The 23236-nt window shown below is 40.7% G+C and overlaps 1 pseudogene; it reads left to right on the forward strand.

Moving 5' to 3' along the window:
• Nucleotides 1-20434: 20434 nt before the first annotated feature.
• Nucleotides 20435-20813, forward strand: LOC113189088 (small ubiquitin-related modifier 2 pseudogene; annotated as a pseudogene).
• The last annotated feature ends 2423 nt before the right edge of the window (nt 20814-23236 follow it).

Consider the following 23236-nt stretch of genomic DNA (forward strand, 5'->3'; position numbering starts at 1 on the left):
CATAAGCACATGTGATAGACAATGCAAGAATATTCAGAGGTGAAATGGTTAGATTGTCAGAGTGGATTAATTAATTAATTAGTGGATTAATTCATTTAATAGATGAATACTTGAAAGAACTACTGGTGGCAAATGGAGCATGACTGGAGGAGGTGGGTCCTGGGGGTGTGCCCTTGGGATTGTATTTTATCCCCCTTGCTCCTCCTCTTTTCTGTTCTCCAACTGTCCTGAGATCCTCTACGACACCCCTCTGCCATGATTCTTCACCTCACCTTAGGCCCAGATTGATGGAGTTCATGGCTGGTCATGAACTGAACTTCTGAATCCATGAGCCAAATTAACTTTGCCTCCTCTAAGTTGTTATTTTTTTTTTAATATTTTCTTAATTGTCAATGTACTTTGTTTATTTATATGCAGTGCTGAGAATTGAATCCAGTGCCTCATACATGCTAGGCAAGTAGTCTACCACTGGGCCACAGCTCCAGCCCCTAAGTTGTTCTTTTTTTTTTTTTTTTAAGAGAGAGATCATTTTTTAATATTTATTTTTTAGTTTTCGGTGGACACAACATCTTTATTTTTTTTTTATGTGGTACTGAGGATCGAACCCAGCGCCCCGCGCATGCCAGGCGAGCGCACTACCGCTTGAACCACATCCCCAGCCCCCTAAGTTGTTCTTTTCATGCATTTTGGTCACAGCAACAAAGAGTTGACTAATACAGAAATATAATAATATGGATGAATTTTAGCAATAAAACATGAAGCAAAAAAATTTAATCCCAAAAGAGTAAGTATAGTATGATGCCTTTTTTGAAAGAAAAGTTTTTTTCTTTTTGTTATTATTTATATACTGTGTAATCCATTAGTTTAAAATGTGCTGTTTAGTGAATTTTGATAATTGTATATAATAGTTTAGCCATGATCACCAACAAGATGTAGACAGTAATTTCATCTGCTAAAAAGATTCCTTGTGCTCCTTTGTACTCAATCCCCATTCCCTATTCCTGTTCCCAGATAACCCTTGATCTGCTTTCTTTCACTATAGTTTTGTCTCTTCCAAAATTTCATGTTGTAGAAGACAGAGTTGATTTATATTAGACTGTAAAATCTTCATCTTCAGTACAAGGTCAGCTGGCTTCATTGCTTTCGGCCTAAAGTAAAGCAGAGAATCATAGTGGGAAGAATATGGTGGAGTAAAGCTGCTACCTCATGGCAGCTGGGAAGCAGGGACAGATAGAGGGGAAGGGACTGAGGACAAAATACAGTTCCCCAATGTCACACCCTTAAGGACCTACTCCTTTCAACTAGGTCTACTTCCTACAGTTTCTGCCATCTCCCAGCGGTCCTTTTCAGCTATGAATCTATCAATGGTTTTTCTATCCATGAAGTTTTGAGTATATATATTATGGTGAAAAGGAAAGAATAATTATCACTAGGATTGAGGATAATGGTTCCTATGGGTAGGGTGATAGGATGAGGCTGGAGGGAACATAAAATGAGGTCACTTTCAAGGTTCTAGTTTTCATGTGTGGTGCTTATTACATTATTAAAAACGCTATACATAAAAGTAAGTTTTGTGTGATAAAAGTGGTAAAAACACATTGTGAGGATTATTATTTGTCCAACATTGTATACCTGAGTCCCTCCAAAAAGAAAGAAGTGGGTTGAAAACCAAGGCCGCAGTGTATGATATTTCAAATATGGCTTAATGTGGACTGTGGGACCAGCCATATCAAGAACCTGGGCAATGTTGCTACAGTCTTGTTCATGAGTTTCTTTCCCTGTGACATACAACAGCTCAACTATAGTGGGGGACCAGGGGTTTTGGCAGCCATGTTTAATACTGGAGAGATAGTTTGGATCTGTGGTTTTCATCTTTTTGGGTCACAAATCTTCATGAGAAACTGAAAGCTTTGGCCCTTCTAGGGAAAAAAATTAAGATCACTACAGCATTTTACATGTAATTTCAAGTGTTTGGCACTCCTTAAATCTCATCTATAAACCCCTAGTTAAAAATTTAGGGGGGCTGGAGATGTGGTTCAAGCGGTAGCGCACTTGCCTGGCATGCGTGTGGCCTGGGTTCGATCCTCAGCACCACATACAAATAAAGATGTTGTGTCCGCCGAAAACTAAAAAATAAATATTAAAAAAAATTCTCTTTCTCTCTCTCTCTCTCTCAAAAAAAAAAAAATAGGGATTAGAAGATCTCAGGATTTGATGGCCTTTAGTGGAAGAATAGGGGACAAGAAGAGCCAGACAGAAAAAGTGGCACGTACTTTTAATCCAGAGACCTGGGAGGCTCAAGCAGAATGATTGCAACTTAGAGGCCAACTTTGATAACTTAATGAGATCCTGTCTCAAACTGAAAAAAAAAAAAAAAAAAAGGAAGGGGGTGTACCTCAGTGGTAAAGCACTCCTGAGTTCAATCCCCAGTACTGTGTGAGGGGAACAAGCAGAGGGCCCCCCTACCCCACCACCATCCACCTCAATTCAAATCATCACTTTCTCCCCTGCCAGTCTGCCCTTCCCATCTGCATTCTTTATCTCCACCATCTATGTTGCGACCCAATTTAACTAAAAATTGTAGTTACCCATGATGACTTCTCATTAGTAATAATAGCAGTGGCGATAAATTATTGTGTACTGAACATTTTTCTTAGCCATGCCCACACTAAGAGAGCATTAGTTTACATGCTTAATTTGTTTCTTATCTTCATAGATATATATATATTCTTTTATTGTTTGGTACTAGGGATTTAACCCAGGGTTTTTGTTTGTTTGTTTATTTGTTTTTTAACCAATGAGCTACACTGTTTTTATTTTTTTATTTTGAGACAGGGTCTCACTAAATTGCTTAGGGCCTTGCTAAATTGCTGAGTTGGATATTGAGATTGGAGTCCTCCTGCCTTATCCTCCCAAATAACTGGGATTTTAGGAATATACCCCACACCTGGCTGAAATTTCTTTCTTGAAATATCTTTATTTCTCCCTTTCCTTTCTATGTTCATGTGTTGGGTGAGGTCTTTTCATTTCTCACTGAACAGTGGCAATACTTCAAAATTGGTTTCTGTGACTCTAATCGTAATTCTCCCTTATGGTCCCTGTAACACCCTTTGTTGTATGGTTGCTTATGTCAGTAATTTCTCCCATCCTGTCCCAATAGTTCGCTGCTTTTCTCATCAAGAAATAGAATTTTCTTCTACCTTTTGAATCTGGGTTGATATAATGATTTGTTTTGTCCAGTAAAATCTGGTGGAAGACATACCATACGGCTTTTTGAGCGTTGGCACCAAAAGGTCTTGCAGCTTCCACTATCATCTTAGAACTCTTCAGCTGCATGTGAAAAAGCCTGGGTCATCCTCCTGGAAACCTGTGACAGAAGCAGTCTTAGACCTTTCAACCTCAGAACAGCAGTCAGATGGCCTCAACTGTGTGTATGACCCCAGTCAAGAGCAGCCTAAATTGACTTCAGAAACATAAGCAAATAAAATGGTGATTGTTTTAAGCTACTAATTTTTCGGGGTAAATAAGTTTAAGTCAAAATTTAACATTTATGGGGCTGGGGTTGTGCCTCAGTGGTAGAGTGCTTGTCTTGTATGTGTGAGGTCCTTGGTTTGATCCTCAGCACCACATACAAATAAATTTAAAAAATAAAGGTATTGTGTTGACATACAACTAAAAAAAATTCTTTTTTAAATTTAACATTTATGCTCGGTATAATGATGCTTGCCTGTAATCCCAGCAGCTCAGGAGCCTGAGGCAGGAGGATTTCAACTTAAAAGCCATTCTTAGCAATTTAATGAGGCCCTAAGCAACTTAACAAGACTCTGTCTCAAAATAAAAAATAAAAATGGGCTGAGGATGTGGCTCAATGGTTAAGCATCCCTGGGTTTAATTCCTGGTACCAAAAAAAAAATTTTTTTTTAAAGGGCTGGGGATGTAGTTTAGTGGTAAAGTGACTGTGGGTTAAATCCCTAGTACCCCCCCCAAAAAAATTAACACTTACATTTGATAAATTACTTATTATTTATTAACTGGCATGATAAAATCCCAAAACAGGGGACTGGGGGTATAGTTCAGTGATAGAGTGCAGGCTGAGCATATGTGAGATCCTGGATTCAATCCCCCGTACTACAAAAACAGAAACAAACAAAAACAAAAACCCAAACCTGACAGTGTGATTAATCTGTTTACAATTCTTTGTTTTCTGTGTTTGTAGGATAAAGTCCAAACTCTGGGATGACCCCTGGTTGTTGATTGTTTCATTCTCCTATCCCCTAATCCTTTTTTTCAGAGATTGTATCCATCCCAAGTAAAACTTGCCACTGTGATGCCTCTGAGTCATGTCACATTGTCTTCTCTGTCAGGTGCCCTATTCCCTCTGCTCTTCTTGCTCAAAGAGCAAATTCGCACCTGCTCTAAGAAGCCCTCTAAAGCAATCTGATTGATCCTGCTTCTGTGTATACTATGGATACAGTACTTCCTTGTGTTTTCTTTTTCACCTTTACCCCATTTCCAGGCTAAGAAATATTGAGGGAAGGAAGGTAATATTTGTCTTTGCATCTCCAAACTCCAACATGCTAGGTATGTATTATAGGTAGTCAATACATATTTGAGTACCTCTTATGCTCTAGGCCTAATCATAAATAGAATGTGAACAGAATGGACAAGATCCTTTTTGTTGGGGCAAAATAGACAAGTAATTACAAATTAATTACAGTTAATTTCAAGCAAATTACAAAGTCCTGAGAGAAGTATAAAGAGCATATATGCCTGGGAGACCTAACCTAATCTGGAGGAAGAGATATATCATATATTTTTTTTTCTTTTTTTCTTTTTTTTTTTATTTATTTTTTTTTTATTGGTCGTTCATAACATTACATAGTTCTTTTTTTTTTTTAAGTACTTTTTTTTTTTTTTTAAAGAGAGAGTGAGAGAGGGGGGAGAGAGAGAGAGAGAGAGAGAGAGAGAATTTTTAATATTTATTTCTTAGTTCTCGGCGGACACAACATCTTTGTTGGTATGTGGTGCTGAGGATCGAACCCGGGCCGCACGCATGCCAGGCGAGCGCGCTACCGCTGAGCCACATCCCCAGCCCTACATAGTTCTTAATACATCATATTACACGGTTGATTCACGTGGATTATGAACTCCCGCTTTTACCCCGTATACAAATTGCTGTATCACATCAGTTTCCCTTCCATTGATTGACATATTGCCTTTCTAGTGTCTGATGTATTATCATATATTTTTTTAATTGTCGATGGACTTTTATTTTATTTATATGTGGTGCTGAGAATTGAACCTAGTGTTTTGCACATGCTAGGCAAGCACTCTACCACTGAGCTACAACCCCAGCCTGGAAGAGATTTTTTAACACATCTGAGGATGAGGGCTGAGGTTGTGGCTCAGTGGTAGAGTGCTCGTCTGGTATGCACGAGGCACTGAGTTCGATCCTCACCACCACATAAATGTAAAATAAAGATATTGTGTCCACCTAAAACTTAAGAATAAATATTAAAAAAAAAAAACATCTGAGGATGAAGAGGAATCAATTTAGTGAGGCAGAGGAGGGTATGTGAAATGCTGTAACAGGAAGAATGGGTCCTAAGAATGTGAAGCTCCAAGCTGGATATGGTGGCACACATGCAGGTAATCTAAGCAAGAAGGATTCCAAATTCCAGGCTAACCTTAGCAATTTAGCCAAATCCTATGTCAAATAAAACATAAAAAGAACCAGGGAAGTAACTCAGTGGTAAAGTGCCCCTGGGTTCCATTCCAGTACTGGCGCCCCTACTAGGTAGGAGTTCGGGGACACCAGGGTGGTGGAGAACAGGGTGTAAGAAAGAAGCCACTGGAGAACAAGACAAGAACAGTCATGACCATGACAGTTTCCAAGGGGAGTAGAGAATGAAAAATAGTCTAATCAGGAATCATAAAGTAACCAATGGGAACAAATGGGGTAAGGTCTTCAATCAGGTCCATTTAGGGAAGAGAACGCCTCAACTCAGCATTATAAGACCCTATTTTCAGCCACTGAGGCCATGAGCCTTTTTCTCTCTTGGCCCACTCTGCTCTACCTAACAGAATGCTACTTTCATCTTCAATTATTCTGTACTTTGCCTGTTAACCTCTGTGTGCCTTGCTCAATTCTGTTTGGGACACCAAGGACCTGGATTTCAGCTGGATATCCCAACAGTAACACTAAGGCAAGAGAGTATATTCCAGGACACAAACAAGGTCCAATAACTTGCAACAGTGAGAGAAAGAAATGGCTGTAAAATACAAGGCTAGAGAAACAAGTAAAAAAAATAAAATAAAAAAGGCAAAAGCCAATTACACCAGGCCTTCCAAATTTGGTAAAGGAATGAGCATTTTATCCAGAGTAATTAGATATCATTGTAGGGGTTTTAAGCTGGAAAACAAGCTGATCAGATTTCATGGGCCTCCCACTAGGAATATGATTATCAGTTGCATTTGCTGACTGAGGAAATTAAATAACTGGCTCTACAGAAAAAGCTTCTGAAGGTCACTCCTATCCTTAAGTTTATTCATCCCTCATCTCTCTTAAAAAATGGGAACTGATAAACTCCAAGGTGCTCAACATATTTTGAGGCTATACTTTAAGAGGCATATTGGCAAACTCGGTTGTAGCCTGAGGAGAGTAAACAGGATGGAAAGGAAATAGGAAGGCCCATTCTGGGAAGAACAACTGACAATTGTTATGCCTGGAAAGGGCAGATTTAGGGAAGAGAGGCCATCTCCAAATAGGACTGTTCTAATGAGACCAGAGATGTTACCAATGTTCCCATTGAGTCCCAGAGAAATGCCAAGGCAAAAGTAAAAAGCAGTAACGCGCTTGTCTGGCATGCACAGGGCCCTGGGTTCGATCCTCAGCACCACATAAAAATAAAAGATGTTGTGTCCACTGAAAACTGAAAAATAAATATTAAAAAAATTCTCTCTCTTCTCCCTCTCTTTCTTAAAAAAAAGTTCTATTTAAAGAGACTCCTCCACAGAGAAGTGGGTCCAAGTTGGTGCGAGAAGGAGTAGGGATGTCCTACCTCTCTTATAGATTTCAGATTTCCTTTGTTTTCACGCCCCCTCCTCCCATCCTAAGAGTGGGAAAGGAGCAAGGGGGTGCTCATTAACAACTCCTTGTTGGGAGAAACAATTCCTTGGAGGCAGATGTAGCAACAGGATGGAGGAGGGGTAAATGCTCAGGAGGTATTAGAATTTTATTTCCCTTGAATCAGCTTCCATTTCCCTGACCAATTATTCATTATCCACACAGACTGTTCTTTTGCCCTCGCCTCACAAAGGTTGGGGAGAAGATGTGTTTTGAGCATCCCTAGTGGCAGATCTTGGGACAGCAGAAGGGAGTTAATAATGAGTCAGATTGTAAATCAACATAAGAATTCTTTATCACCTGTAATCTCAGCAACTCGAGGCTGAGACAGAGGGTTGCAAGTTCAAATCCAGTCAGCAATTTAGCAAGGCCCTAAGCAATTTAGCGAGATCCTGTCTCAAAAAATAAAAAGGTGTAGGGACGTAGCTCCGTGGTTAAGTGCCCCTGTGTTCAATCTCCAGTACCAGAAAAACAAAAAGAAACCTTTAAACTGAACTCATTGGTAGAGTGCTTGCTAGCATACACAAGCCCCTTGGGTTCAATCCCCAGCATGACAAACCCAAAAATAAAAACAAGCCTTTAAACCAGTGTTATCTGAACTATGGTTAACAACCACGATTCATAGTGGTCATGAGATCAGTTTTGTGGATATGATAGATGCTAGGACTTTTCACATATTCCTGGTTACTCCCCTTGGGCATATTGTGGGATGTCTTCCCCATTCCACCCACAGTTAAGCATGGCCATGTGACAACTTGCTTTGTTGTCACATGCTTTAAAATGTTAGTAGAAGTGGTGTCTTGTTTCCAGATTTGTTCTGTCATTCTTGATACAATGATCCAGGAAACCTTTGTTAAGAGGGATACTGTGAGGACTTGGGCTGTAGCTCAGTGGTAGAGTACTTGCCTAGCATGGGTGAGGCATTGGGTTCTATCCTCAGCTCCTCATAAAAAAATAATTAAAGTTATGAAAGAATATATATTTTTAAAAAAGGCTACTTAAAAAAAAAAAAAAAGATGGATACTGCGAGCCAGACCTCGTGGTGCATGCCTATAATCCTCAGCAGCTCGGGAAGCTGAGGCAGGAGGATTGTAAGTTCAAAGCTAGCCTCAGCAAATGTGAGGTGGGGCACTAAGCAACTCAGTGAAGACCCTGTCTCTAAATAAAAATACAAATATAGGGCTGGGAATGTGGCTCAATGGTTGAGTACCCCTGAGTTCAATCCCCAGTACCCCCCACCAAAAAAAACCAAAATTATGTGAACCAGCTGGGCACAGTGGTGAGGACCTGTAATCTCAGTGGCTCTGGAGGCTAAAGCAGGAGGATTAGGAGTTCAAAGCCAGCCTCAGCAACTTAGGTCCTAAGCAATTCAGTGAGACCCTGTTTCTAAATAAAATATTTTTAAAAGGGGTCAGGGGTTGTGGCTCAGTGGTTAATCCCAGTACTGGGTTCATTCCCAAGTAAAAAAATAAAATAAAAATTTTTTTTAAAATTAAGCTAAACCACAACCAAGGAGAGGAAAGTAGAAGTTAATTATACTAGACAAGGGAATAAAGGGAAGTTGGGGTGGGGGTAGGGACAGGAATAAAAAAGATATAATAGAATGAATCTCGGACATATCTTTCCTATCACCAGCAGCGTGGGCTGTGTGTGAACTATGTTGCGCATTGTAGCCTCATGAGGGGATAAGTCTGGCATTGGGAACCTCCCATGACACCCCCACAGGGATTGACTGCCTGATGCAGGTGAACTTTCCCCTCAAGCTCTGCAGAGATACCACATAGCACCTGAGATGGGTGTGATCTGAAAAGATGCCAATCAACTTGCTGATTGCTAGACATCAGGAAGCAAGACTCCGTCCTTAAAACCTTATCCCTGCCTTTGATGTATCCCCTTAAATATTTTTTCTTTTGTCTAGTTCCATTTTTTCTTTGTCTGGTTCCAGCACCCACGTGGACTAATCTATCAGGGGCTTCATTTTTGTAAATATATTTCTGGCCATTTGTGTTTTGTTATTCACTAATTATTTGAGACTTTAAGTCTTAGGGTGGCTTACACTCTCCTGGGCAGGAAGAAGAACCCTGAAATGAGAAGTTGGCCTGGCCACTGGCCGTCACCTCCATTACTTTCCTATCCTTATCCTTATATATTAATACATGACCAATGTAACTCCACATTGTGGGAAGCCATTCTAACACGTGATTGGGTGACTCCTGTTAAGGGTCTGTGGTGCTTTGTCTATGTCGAAGCTTTCCCGACCCTTTCCTGATGAGAGAGCCCATCCGTGTGGGGGTGTGCCTGACCACTGACCCTGACCTTGGAGTGCAGCCCCCCCTCAACCTTCATTGGATGGAATTCTCCCCTGAATCTCTTGTTCCCCAATAAAAGGCTAGTCCCCAGCGTGTTCACTCTCTCTCTCCTGCTAGCCCTGAGTAATCCTTGCTGCCCTGCTGGGCGGTTAGAGGAGCGAACCAGAGAGGGGAGCCATCTCGGACCTAGCAATAGAAATAAGGTAACTGAGTCTGTGTGTTTTATTTCGATCTCTTCTAACTAACTTTATGCCTAGAACCTCATTAATGAAACCATTGCGCAGGCCTCGTGGTAGACCATATCATATACAACCATAATAATGGGAATCCTGTATGTATAATATATCAGAATACACCCTACTGGCATATATTTCTAGAAAGAATAAATAAAAAATTATTGTCATTTATTTTTTGGATTAAATCTAGGACCTCAAGCATGCTAAGTATGTGTTCCACCACTGAGTTATACTCCAAGCCCCAAATTTTTTTAAAAAGGGAAAAATAGGTTCTTTGAATAATCAACAAAATTGATAAAACCTAACTAAACTGATCAAGATTTTTTTTTTTAAAGAGAGTGAGAGAGGAGAGAGAGAGAGAGAGAGAGAGAGAGAATTTTTAATATTTATTTTATTTAGTTCTCGGCGGACACAACATCTTTGTTGGTATGTGGTGCTGAGGATCGAACCCGGGCCGCACGCATGCCAGGCGAGCGCGCTACCGCTTGAGCCACATCCCCAGCCCCAAGATTTTTTTTTTAAAGAACAAAAATTACCAATATCAAGAATGAAAGAGCCAGGTGTGGTGGCACATGCCTGTAATCTCAGCAGCTCAGGAGGCTGAAGCAAGAGGATTGAGAGTTTAAAGCCAGACTCAACAAATCAGAGAGGCCCTAAGCAACTCAGTGAGACCCTGTCTCTAAATAAAATATTAAAAAGGGCTGGGGATGTGGTTTAGTGGTTAAGAGCCCCTGTTTAATTCCTGGTACTAAAAAGAAAAAAAAAATAGAATGATTTTATTCATTAGAGATCTGACAGTAAAAGAATAAAAAGGAAGTATTATTAATAACTTTGTGACAACTCCTATGGTTTGAATGTGTCACTGTTGAACCCACAACGCAAAGAAAAGAGCACAGACTGCAATTAAAATTAAAGCAAGTTTATATTGTTTACACAAATGAGCTGGCCAGCAACTGTCTGCCCCAAAAGCCATATCAGAGAACAGCAGCTGGTCTGATTGCAGGGAAGTTTTTATAACACAAAAAAATTACAAAGGGGGTTGTCTTTGGAACTTAAACAGCTGACAGGGTTCAGGCAAGTTTAATATAAGTGCAGATAGCAGGTTAATGATCTACATGACTTAACATCTCAAGGTAGGGAGCAAACTTAGATTTCAACATCAGAGTTAATGAGAAGCAGTTGGGATTTCAGAGAGGGTTGTTATCTAGTCAAGGCACAGGTAGGTTCAAAGTATGGGCAAGAATTCCAAGTAAGTTTTTAAAGCATCAAAGTATGGTCAGGCCAAATAGAAATCTTAGCATTTTACAGTAAAACAGAAATGAATTTTTCTTGACCTTGTGACAAGATGGCTCCCAATTTTAAAATGGAATTAGGCTGGGTTCATCATCATCCCAAAACATGTGTTGCAAACTTAATCCCGAATTCAACAGTATTGGGAGTGAGATCAATTGGAGGGTATTCTGGTCTGAAAATGGCTTTAAACTCATGTATTGAATAATGCCCATTTAAAAAGGGCTTGAGTCTTCAATTTTGAAATCTTGCTCTCTCTCACCACATGATGCTTTCTGCCATTTTATGATACAACTAGAAGGCTCTCACCAGATAAAGCTCCTTTCCTTGGCTAAGTGCATATTACTCAAGGGCTCTACCTCTGAGTTATATCCCCAGACCTCTTTTCCCTAGGCAACTTAGCAAGACCTTGTCTCTAAATAAAATATAAAAGGAGCTGGGGATGTGGCTCAGTGGTAAAGCACCTCTGGATTTAATCCCCAGTCCCTCTCTTAAGGAGAGTCCCAACAGACATGTAAACTCCCAATTGTATTATTATAGTGATAAATCTGGCAGGAAAGCACAGGGAGCTTTAGCAATGTAGGGGAGGGAATATTTCAGCTGAGACAGGAAGGACAAATAAATCAGGTTCACAATAATGAAGAAGCTAAAGGAAACCCACACAAATACACATACAACCAATTATAATGGTAGTTGAACACTATGAATCCAACTACACATTTTTAGTTCTCTTTTAATTTGATATTTCTATTTTTTACTGCTATTAATGGTTATCATTATAATTTCAAATAAGCATCTTAAAATCTTTTTTTTGGTACTGAGGATTGAACTCAGGGGCACTCAACCACTGAGTCACATCCCAGCCCTATTTTGTATTTTATTTAGAGACAGGGTCTCACCGAGTTGCTTAACGATTCACTTTTGCTGAAGCTGGCTTTGAACTCGCAATTCTCCGGTCTCAGCCTCTGGAGCTGCTGGGATTACAGGTGTGTGACACTGCACCCGGTTTTGAATTAATAAATTTAGTTAGTATCTGATGACTTCTATGAACAGTAAAAATTTCACATGTGTCACCTCCCAGTTTTTCTCCTCTCTCCCCTTCCTAGTGTTTTGTAAATCATGGTATTATTTTATTTCTCTAGAGAATAACCTATAAAGGGAGATAAAAATTGTACCTACTAGGGCGGGGGTTTAGCTCAGTGATAGAGCACTTGCTTGACATGCAAGCCTTGGTTTGATCACCAGCACGCCAAGAAATAAAATTGCACATACCTTGTGTAATTAAATGTGTTTATATACATAAAGGTTTTACAGTAGTGACTGGCAGGTAGGTGCTGTGGAACATACCTATAATCCCAGGGTCTTGGGAGGCTGAGGCAGGAGTATCATAAGTTCATGCCAGACTCAGCAATTTATTGAGGCCCTAAGCAACTAAATGAGACCCTGTTTCAAAATAAAAAATAAGAGTGGCTGGGGATGTTGCTTAGTGGTTAAGCACCTTTGGGTTCAATCTCTGGTACCAAAACAAACAAACAAACAAATAAATAGTGGCTAGTATATATTATGAACCCAATAAATAATACCTATTTATATTAATACTTTTAGCAATGTACTTCTATTATCTTGAAAATATCAACTAGAGATTGTATCAATTTTCCTCTCCAAAAATCAAAGCTGTTTGTTAACAAATTTTCACTTTTGCCTCCCATAAATTCCACTTTTTAGTTATATTCTTTTTTTAATTTTTTTTTTTGTACTGGTGATTGAACTCAGAGAGCTTAACCACTGAGCCACATCCCTAGCCCTTTTTTATATTTTACTTAGAGACAGGGTCTAACTGAGTTACTTAGGGCCTCCCTAAATTGCTGAGGCTTGCTTTGAACTCTTGATCCTCCTGCCTCAGCCTCCTGAGCTGCTGGGATTACAGGCAAGTGCTGCCGCAGTCTGGCTGGGCACAAATCACAAGCCACTCAAGCAGGAACAAACTTTATTTCCGAACTCCACCAGCACAGTCCCCGGGAACTCTCCCGAACGCCACCCACGCGGCTCTTCCAGGAACACACCACACCAACCGGAACTCCCACCACGGGAACTTCACCAACCAACGTCGAACTCTTCAGGAATCCCCGCAAGAGCTCAACTGGAACTCAACGGGAATTCCATGAGAACTCAAAAGTCATCATCTTAATGGCTCGCTGGCATCACCTCTCAACCACTACTTCTGGCAAAAATGCCATGCGTCATCCTGACTCTGCTGTGACCCTCAACAAAGTGCCACCACACCTGGCAATAATAATAATAATAATAATAATAATAATAGTGACTGGTAGGTAAGTACTGTGAAACATACCTATAATCCCATATTTTATTTATCTAATTATTTGAATTATTAAATAAGTATTTATTTATTATTATTATTTATAGCATTGTGACTAAAGATTGAACCTAGGGCCTCTTGTATACTAGGCAAGCTCTGAGTTACATCCCCAGCCCTAAAAGTGCAACTAATTTACAGTGACAGACAGTAGATCAGTGATTGCCCAAGGAGAGGAGTCACTAAGGAGGGCCAAGAGAAAATTTGGATATGATGGATATTGTACACTTTGTATATGTGTAGTTTTTTTGTATACCAATTATATATAAATAAAGCTATAAAACAAGCATACAAAACAGCATATTTTATGAAGCACGTTCAATAAAAAGGCATTAAACAAATTTTAAGAGTTCCTTGTAGATGAGTTCAGAGAGCAAAGATAAAAGGAATAGATGTAAGAGAGAGGCTTGACTGCATCAGTGATAACGATGTACTGGGAACTGAGGAATAGGTTGAGCTCAATCCTCTGCACCCGAAGGATTAGCCAGTCTGGTCTGCCTCCAAGGAGTTATTTCTCCTGATTCAAAGAGCTGTCTGGTCACGAGCAGGAGTGTGACCAAAAAGTTGGCATGTAGGCAGGGGCTCCTACAACTCTCACAATGTCATTGTCCTTTTCTCTGCTTTTTTTTTACTTTTATTTTTTTCTCTCTCTTTGTCCCATGGGACTAGAGTCACTCAATTCCTCTCTGTTCTGCTCTTCTCAAACTCTGCTGCATTCAGTAGTTACCCTTCCCAAGCTGGGGTACTTTAGAGAGTATTTTCTAAAATACTTGAACTTTTTCATCTACAAGGAACTCTTAAAAGACTTGGACCAGGACTGTTAATGTTATTTATCAAAGAGGGCAGAGAAAGGCCCCCAAACTGCAGAGTTCCAAGTTGTATACTGTATAATCCCATGACTATCCTCATGGCCCATTCCTCTTTGAACCTTCTCCAGGGCTCCTCTGGAGAATACCCTGGTTCCCTCTGATGTCTTAGACTTCTCATTTTCTTACTTTGGTATTACCCTGTCTGTCCTTCTTTCCTTCCTTCTTTCTCAGTAGGGAGTGAATCCATAGGTACTTTACCATGAGCTACATCCCCAGCCATTTTTATTTTTTGAGACAAGATCTCACTAAGTTGCCGAGTCTGGCCTCAAACTTGCTATCTCCTACCTCAGCCTCTCATCATTATAGATGTGTGCCACCATGCCCAGCCCCAAGTAGTTGGGATTATGGGTATATGCCATTGCTCCCGGCTTTTTTTTTTTGTTTTGTTTTTCTTTTAAAGATTTTTTGTTTGTTATAGTTTTAGAGACAGTAAATGCAAGTGCTTCATCTACCATCTAGGATCTGAGGTCTCTGAACTGGGTCTTAAACAATGAGTAAAAGTTTGCCAAGTGGAGAGTGGAGGTGGTTGAAGGAAGAATATGGAGGAACATCAGGAATTAGAGGCCAAGGCAACAGTGTGTTCAGAGGCACAGAATAATACTAGCATGAAAAGCATTTGAGGAGGGCTGAGAAATGCATCAGAGCCTTCTTTCATAAGTGCCAGCCTGCCAGAGCCATCAGACACTGAGTTTTTAACCAGAGATGCATGTTCCTCCAACTATAGAACCTGATGGGGTTTCTGTTAGAACCGTGGGTTGTGTCTCTCATAGATGTCCCTGTTTGTGAAGGAATTTGCAAGTATGTTTTTGCCAGCTAGGGCATAATCCAGAGATCCTGCAGGTTTGGCAGCTGAATATTCAGACATCAGAGTCGTGACACTGGAGTCACTGAGGACAACTTCTCCAAACTACTTGGTAAGAGGCAGGAATTGCAGGCAGGTCCTATGCCTGAAAAGAAAAGGGAGGGACGCCAAATGAGAGGAGGTGGGAGGTCACTTGAATTGAACTGAGTTTTAGTGGCAGGCAGCCTGGAACCTGTGGGAGTACCTTGGAAAAGGAGAGAGGGATCAGAGTCCTTTAAGGGAATCCTGGGTAAGGGAGAATTATTTTAGACTGATACAAAAGCGATTCAATGCATTTCTAGTCAATTTTTAAAATATCCCTTAAGGAATACTGACTTATTTATAAAAGCAATCTTCATTTCTTCAGAATGGTGTGGTGTTGCAGAACCTCACAGATGCCCTCCTGATAACACAGGTAGAACCTGGAGATCCTCCCCCACTGAATAATTTCCCAGATGAGTTCTTCAAATAATAGGGATTTATATTAGGACTTAATTTACACACAAACTACCAGGAATGTATTCTCTGTATATGACATAAATGTGTAATAATATCCCATCAGTGCTTCTCTACATGTTTGGTTTTCAAAAACTGGTTTGCCACCTACAAGATGTTGTCTCCCATGCCATTTTGGATAGAAGAGTTTATGACAAGCAGACAAGCTGACTCAACCCTCAAACTGATGTCACCAGATCAAAGTGAAAAACATGTAACTCTTGTGATCAAAATTAAAATGTTTCCTAATTCAATTGCCATTGCTATGGCCCATTTTTAATCATACTCTTTTATTTAATGTTGCGGCCTTTGGTGTATGTCAGCCACTATTCTGAGCACTTCTCTAACATTAATTTTTTTTTAATATATTTTTTTTAATATTTATTTTTTAGTTCTCGGCGGACACAACATCTTTGTTGGTATGTGGTGCTGAGGATCGAACCCGGGCTGCACGCATGCCAGGCGAGCGTGCTACCGCTTGAGCCACATCCCCAGCCCTCTAACATTAATTTAATTGTCATCATTTAATTCTCATGGCAGCTAAGGAGGTAGTACAAAATATTCCTAATTTACAGTTGAGGAAACCAAGGTACACAATTGTAAAGAAAATAGCCCCACATTTTCAAATGAATTATTGGAGGGAGCAAGTATAACATTTCATGTATATCCAAAGAGGCATGGGTTAAGACAGGATGAGAAAAAGAGATTTAAGGTAAAGTATGGCTGATGGTTTTCTTTTCTTTTTAAAAATATTTTTAGTTGTCAATGGACCTTTACTTGATTTATTTATATGTGGTACTGAGAATTGAACTCAGTGCCTCTACTACTGAGTCACAACCCCAGCCCTGGCTGATGGTTTTCTAAGCTAATACTAACTTTTAAAAGCAGTTGTAAAGTCTTGTTGTCTGTGTCCAGGGCAGACACAGAGGTTAGCAGGGATTGAGTCTTGAGTATCCTTATTTGATTCATGGTTGGGCTCCCCAAAGGTTACATGGTGTGAAGCAAGTCATTGGTTATCTGCGGGCCTTAGGTACTCATCTGAGCAATGGGAATTAGTAGGTGTATTAGTTAGCTATTGCTTTGTAACAAATAAACCCAATGTTTAAACAAGGATTTATTATTCTCTGGGTCTGTGTGTTGGCTTGTGGTTCTGCAGAGCTCAGCTGGGCTTGGTGAAGCTCAAACATGTATTTGTAGTCAATTAGTTCCTCAGTTGGCTTTCTCACCTGTGTAAGGGTCTAAGCAGTGGGAGCTGTAAAGTTACTTTGCAAAGAGCACAGATTCAGGAAGAGTGAACTATTGGTGTCATTTATGCAATCACTTTACCACAGAAGGATTGTAGGGGGCCCCAGAAAACTGTATTCAAGGACCCAACAGTGCTTTGTAAATTGTAAGCAGATGACAGGGCTTCTGAGTTTGGTATAGTACCTCACAAGTGGGGTTGTGAGTTTTTGTCTCTGCTGCTGTAGCAAAACACTTGAGACTGGATAATTTATAAAGAATAAAAGTTTATGTCTTATACTTCTAGAGGCTAGGAAGGCTAAGATCAGGGTGCTGGCAGATTCAGAGTCCGCTCTCCATTTCCAAAGTAGGACTTGTTGCTGTGTTCTCACATGGCAAAGAGGGCAGTTGCTTTTCTCACATGGTTGAAGGGTGGAAAAGCAAAAAGGCAAAAAGTGCAGCTACCACTTCCTTCAAAATTCCCACCACCCTGCAGTGCTGGGGATCAAACCCAGGGCCTCATCATGTTTAGAGGAATGTTCTTGGAGCTACAAGCCCAGTCCTAGCACTCTATTCATGACATAATCACTTTTGCCCAAAGTCCCACATTCTGATGCCATCACCTTGAAAATAGGTCTCACTGTAGGCACTTTGGAGGGACACCTACATTCAAACCACAGAAGTTCTTTGGAGCAGGACTGTGTTCTTCTCTATGCCTCCTTTCTGGTAGGTCGCTAGGGAAGGTTCACAGAAGTTAAAGAAAAGGGAGAAGCAGAACAGTTACAGCTCCCACCCCCAGAACAGAGACAGACTTAAAAACCCTCTGCAATCTGAGCAGCTGCCATCCCTTCTGCAAACTCTCCTTCCCCTGGGCAGCCCCACTCCCACCTCCAAGGGAACTTGGAAAGGTGTTACCTGTTTTTTCACTTGATAGGAGAAGATACAGAGTGACTTGCTCAGGGTCAACACCTAATGATGGAGGACCCTAATCCTGCTCAGGGAACCCATCAGAGTTGGCTTGAGCCACTGCAATCAGACTAATCCTTCCTTGCATGAACACCTGAATTCAGGTGCAAGCTCTCTGGGCTCCCAGAATGGTCTGGTGTTGCGGAACCTCACAGATGCCCTCCTGATAACACAAGTAGAACCTGGAGATCCTCCCCCACTGAATCTTGGCAGGTTCCTGCTCTTCTAGTCCAGAGCCTCAGCCTCCAGCTTCCATCTCCCAACCCTCCTCCACACTGCCTTCCAGAAACACTGATAGGATTGCATCACATCTCTGCTTAAAATAAAGTGAGCTAACATTTTTTGAGCCCTTACAATGGGTGAGGTGCTGTTCTAAGCTTTTTCCTGGAGCTGTGAGAGAATGCTTGCCTAACATAGGCAAGTCCCCCGGGGTTTGATTCCTGCACTGCAAAAACAAAACAAAATGTTCTTTGGCTCTAAGTTCTTTCCTTGAATTAACTTTTTTAGAGAGTGAGAGAGGAGAGAGAGAGAGAGAGAGAGAATTTTTAATATTTATTTCTTAGTTCTCGGCGGACACAACATTTTTGTTGGTATGTGGTGCTGAGGATCGAACCCGGGCTGCACACATGCCAGAAGAGTGCGCTACCGCCTGAGCCACATTCCCAGCCCCCCTTGAATTAACTTGTTGAATGTTTACAGCTATGAGATACTCACTAGTTTTATCCCCATTCTGCGGATAAGAAAACTTAGATACAGAGCTTAATGACTTACACAGTAAGTCAGGGTTACTAAGTAGTTAGGGTTTGAATTCAGGCTTTGGTTTCTGAGCTTAGGCTTCTCAGGCCTGAAAACCCCTCTGTAGGTCTCTATTTTTCTAGTCATGAATATTAACAATACTGTTACAATTGATGATTAACATACATGGAATGCTTGCCACATGCTAGGCCTGTTCTGGCTTTGCTACATGTACTAACTCATTTGATTCTTACATTAGTATTAGAGAATTTGGGGTACTGTGATTATCTTCATTTTATAGGTAAAGAAGAGGTTCAGAAAGTTGTACAAGGATAGATTACTGAGCAGTCCAGCTCCAGAGCCAAGCTCCACACCACAGTGCTATCTGACTTCTCTGAGAGCTATTCAGCCCCAGGGCCAGAATCCAAGGATCTTTGGGTTTGTGCAGCATGATCTCTGCATTTTCACCAAATCCATCTTTAATTTTGTTTCTTGGTCTATAAACGCCTGTTTCCTTCCCAGTCAGACCTCAAGATCCGCAAGGCCAGTTTTTAAGTTTTATATTTGCTTCAGTTTCCCCAGCTCACTGTAAAGAGGTCTATTATTCTATGATGTCTGTCTAATGGAACCACTGGATGTGAAAAGGTGAAGTGTCCCAGGATGTCTCATAGGAATGCAGTGGCCACCCACCACGACCTGAACAGGAGACTTAGTCACTCCAGGACTTGCTGTCAGGGCCTTCAAACTACTCCTACCCCCAGATCCTTTTGTAAAGTAAATCCGATTTAATATGCCCCCAGGGAGCTTACACTTAGAGAAGCCTTTATTACAGCGAACACAAATGAATGCTTTGTAAATGAAGTCCCTAAATTAGCAAATCTTGGCCCTACTCACAAATTACAAACTTGGCAATTAAGCCTCAGAAATGGCCAGAGTTTCCCCTAAAACTGTAATCTTATTTTCCCCTTCATGAGGAGAGAGGATCTAGAAGAATGCCTTTTATTTTACAAAAGGGAAAATTGAATTACTTACTCAAGGTTGCCCAGGGAAGGGTGTATTATGGGCTAGAATTCTGTTCCCGCCTCAGTCAGGAAGGAGATGGAGTAAGGTGAGTTTACAAGGCTTACTTTGGATTGAGATTTCCATCATCTGCCTCTGTGTCTGTCAGTTTCCCTCTTTTTTTTTTTTTTTTTTTTTTTTTGGTGGTGGTGATCTAACCCAAGGCTTTATGCATGAGAAGCAAGCACAAGCACACACTCTATCAACTGAGCTATATCCCCAGTCCTCAGTTTCTTTTTTCTAGAGAAATTGAGGCCCAGGGATTTGAAACTTATAATCAAGCCAGGGGTGGTGTGATGCATGCCTGTAATTCCAGCAACTCAGGAGGCTGAGGCAGGAGGATCACAAGTTTGAGGACTGTCTTGGCAACTTAGTTATACCCTGTCTCAAAAAAAAAAAAAAATAGGTGTGTGTTTGGGGGAGCAGGCAACTGGGGATGTGGTTCAGTGGTAGAGTATCCTTGGATTCAATCACCAGTACAAGGGAAGAAGGAGGAGAAGGAGAAGGAGAAGGAAAAGGAGAAGGAGAAGGAGGAGAAGGAGAAAAAAAAAAAAAAAATATATATATATATATATATATATATATGTATAATCAGTCATCAGTGCTGAATAGGAATACAGAAGCATTTATTCCAGACCTAAGGCTTAGAAACACAAGTCTTTGGTCCACTATAGAATATACTCAAGAGCCTGACTAAAGGTCATCAGGCCAGAATTCTTCCAAAAGCATTCAGGTTGGCACTTGGGTATAGCTCAGTGGTAGAGCTCTTGCCTAGAGAGTACAGGTCCCTGGGTTTAATCCTCAGTACTGGAAAATACTGGATGTATGTATCTACTAAATACATTAAAAAATTCTGTTCAAAAACATTCAGGGCTTACACAGAAGAGACCTTTCACTCACTCAGTGAATATGTATGGGGAGGTTCCTGGTGTTGCTTGTGTGCTCTTCTGGACGGACCTGCTGCCTCTTCTATGAAGTGAGGGGCTCAGAGAGATTCCTGTGCTTACCAGGGTCAACGAAAAGCCCAAGGAAAGAGTTAAAGACTGAGAACAATGATCATATGAATTGGAAGGTGGTAGGGCAGAATGGTTTCGTGGTGCAATTTAAGATTAAGAAGTACACATCAGAGAGTAAACTAGTGAAGACCTATTGTGAATGAGAGTTGTCAATGAGGCAAATCAGAGTCTGATTTGATGGACAGCCATCAATTAAATGAATAGATCTGCATGTTGGAAATGGAGAATGGAAGTGCAATTGATGTGCTCCAGCAGCAGTCAGGAGGTATCTACTAAAAAGGGGGTTTGCTGCTTTCCTCCAGAGCCCAGTTCCTATGGACAAAGAATACATCCTCAGAAAAAGCAATTTGGTTCTACCTCCTCCTCCTGACTCCTGAAGTGTAATATATTCTTTCATTTTACCCTTCTCCATTTTTTTTTAATACTGGGGACTAAAACCAGGGGTGCTTAACCACTGTGCCACATCCCCAGCCCTTTTTATATTTTATTTTGAGACAGGATCTCCCTAAGTTACTTAGGACCTTGTTAAATTGTTAAGGCTGGCTTCGAACTTGCAATACTCCTGCTCAGCCATCTGAGCTTCTGGAATTACAGATGTGTATCACCATGCCCAACCCCATTTCTTTATTGTAGATAAAGTAACTGGTAATTGGTGTGTGTGCACAGGTATATTACTTTTTTTTTTAGAGAATTTTTTTTAATATTTATTTTTTAGTTCTCGGCGGACACAACATCTTTGTTGGTATGTGGTGCTGAGGATTGAACCCGGGCCGCACGCATGCCAGGCGAGCGCGCTACCACCTGAGCCACATCCCCAGCCCAGGTATATTACTTTTTATATATGTATTTTTAACTAAATGGTCAATGGTATTTTTTTCCCTGTGGTACTGAGGATTGAACCCAGGGCACTGTACCCCCAAGCTACACCCCCAGCCCTTTTATTTTTTGACACAGGATCTCACAAAGTTGCTGAGGCTGACTTTAACTTGTGATCTTCCTGTCTCAGGTTCTGGAATTGCTGGGATCACAGGTATGTGTCTCCATGCCTGGTTCAATAATATATTTTGATAAATACCACATGGAGAAGAGATGGGCAAGGGGAAATAGTGGTTCTGTTAAAATACCCCCTTTCTCCTTTAATGGAATGTTCAGTCAGCTCTCATCATCTTTTTAAAAAATATTTTATTAGTTGTTGTTGGACCTTTTATTTATTTTTATGTGGTGCTGAGAACCAACACAGTGTCTCACACATGCTAGGCAAGCACTCTACCACTGAGCTACAACCCCAGACCCAGCTCTCATCTTTATATTCCAGAAAGTTATTTTTTTCTGAGGCTTTAGCAATAACCACCACCACCGGGGTTGGGGATGTGGCTCAAGCAGTAGCGCGCTCGCCTGGCATGCGTGCCACCCGGGTTCGATCCTCAGCACCACATACCAACAAAGATGTTGTGCCCGCCGAAAACTAAAAAGTAAATATTAAAAATTCTCTCTCTCTCTCTTTAAAAAAAAAAAACAAAAGTAATTGTTTTTTAAAAAATAATAACCACCACCGCCACAACAAAATAAAAATAAAAACATAAAAATTATTGTATCCCTGATGCAAATGGAGTCATTTAATGCTTTTTATTTATCATTGTAAAACCAAGAATATTTTCATGACTTTTTTGTGCTTAGCTGTTACATACAGGGCAATCTGTCTTTAAGTAGGCATAAAATTGCTCTTAAAAAAAATAGTGCTGGGCATGGTGGCACACGCCTGTAATCCCAGCAGATCAAGAGGCTGATGCAAGAGCATCACGAATTCAAGGCCAGCCTCAGCAAGTAGTGAGACTCCCAGCAATTTATTTATTTATTTATTTAAATAATTATTTTTTAGTTTTCAGAGGACACAACATCTTTGTTTGTATGTGGTGCTGAGGATCAAACCCGCTTGAGCCACATCCCCAGCCCCACCCCCCAGCAATTTAGTGAGACCCTATCTGAAAATAAAAAAACAAAAAGGAGGCTGGAGTTGTGGCTAAGTGGTAGAGCACTTGCCTGGCATTTGTGAGGCCCTGGGTTCGATCCTCAGCACTGCATATAAATAAAATAAAATAAAAAGATCCATTGACAACTAAAAAAAAAAAACCAAAACATAAAAGGGGCTGTAGCTCAGTGGCTGTAGCTCTGTGGCAGAGCGCTTGCCTAGCATGTGTGAGGCACTAGGTTTGATCCTCAGCACCACATTAAAACAACAACAACAACAACTAAAATAAAGGCATTCTATCCATCTACAACTACCAAAAAAAAAAAAAAAAAAGGAGGGGGCTGGGAATATAACTCAGTGGTAAAGCACCCCAAGTTCAGTCCCCAGTACTAAACAAACAAAAACATTTGGAAGGACTACAATGTGCTAGTCATCATTGTGAAAGAATCTTGTAGACCCCTAATAATTCTGTTAGGTAGGCTTTATAATCATCCTCCTTTTATAGATAAAGGCACAGATTTGAGAAGTAAAGACAACCAGGAACCACCCCATCATTGCTTCCAGCTACAGAGCCCTTTCCTGTATGTCATCCCACAGTGCTTCACTTCTAGGGGCAGCAATGGTAGTACTGCTTGATGGTTAAGAGCACCAGCTTTGGATAAAACCTGAATTTGAATCTCCACTCAGTCACAAGTGTGATTCACAGAAGTTATTTAACTCCTCTTGTCCT

The sequence above is a fragment of the Urocitellus parryii genome, chromosome 11, assembly GCF_045843805.1.
Source record: "Urocitellus parryii isolate mUroPar1 chromosome 11, mUroPar1.hap1, whole genome shotgun sequence".
Classification (NCBI taxonomy): Eukaryota; Metazoa; Chordata; class Mammalia; order Rodentia; family Sciuridae; genus Urocitellus; species Urocitellus parryii.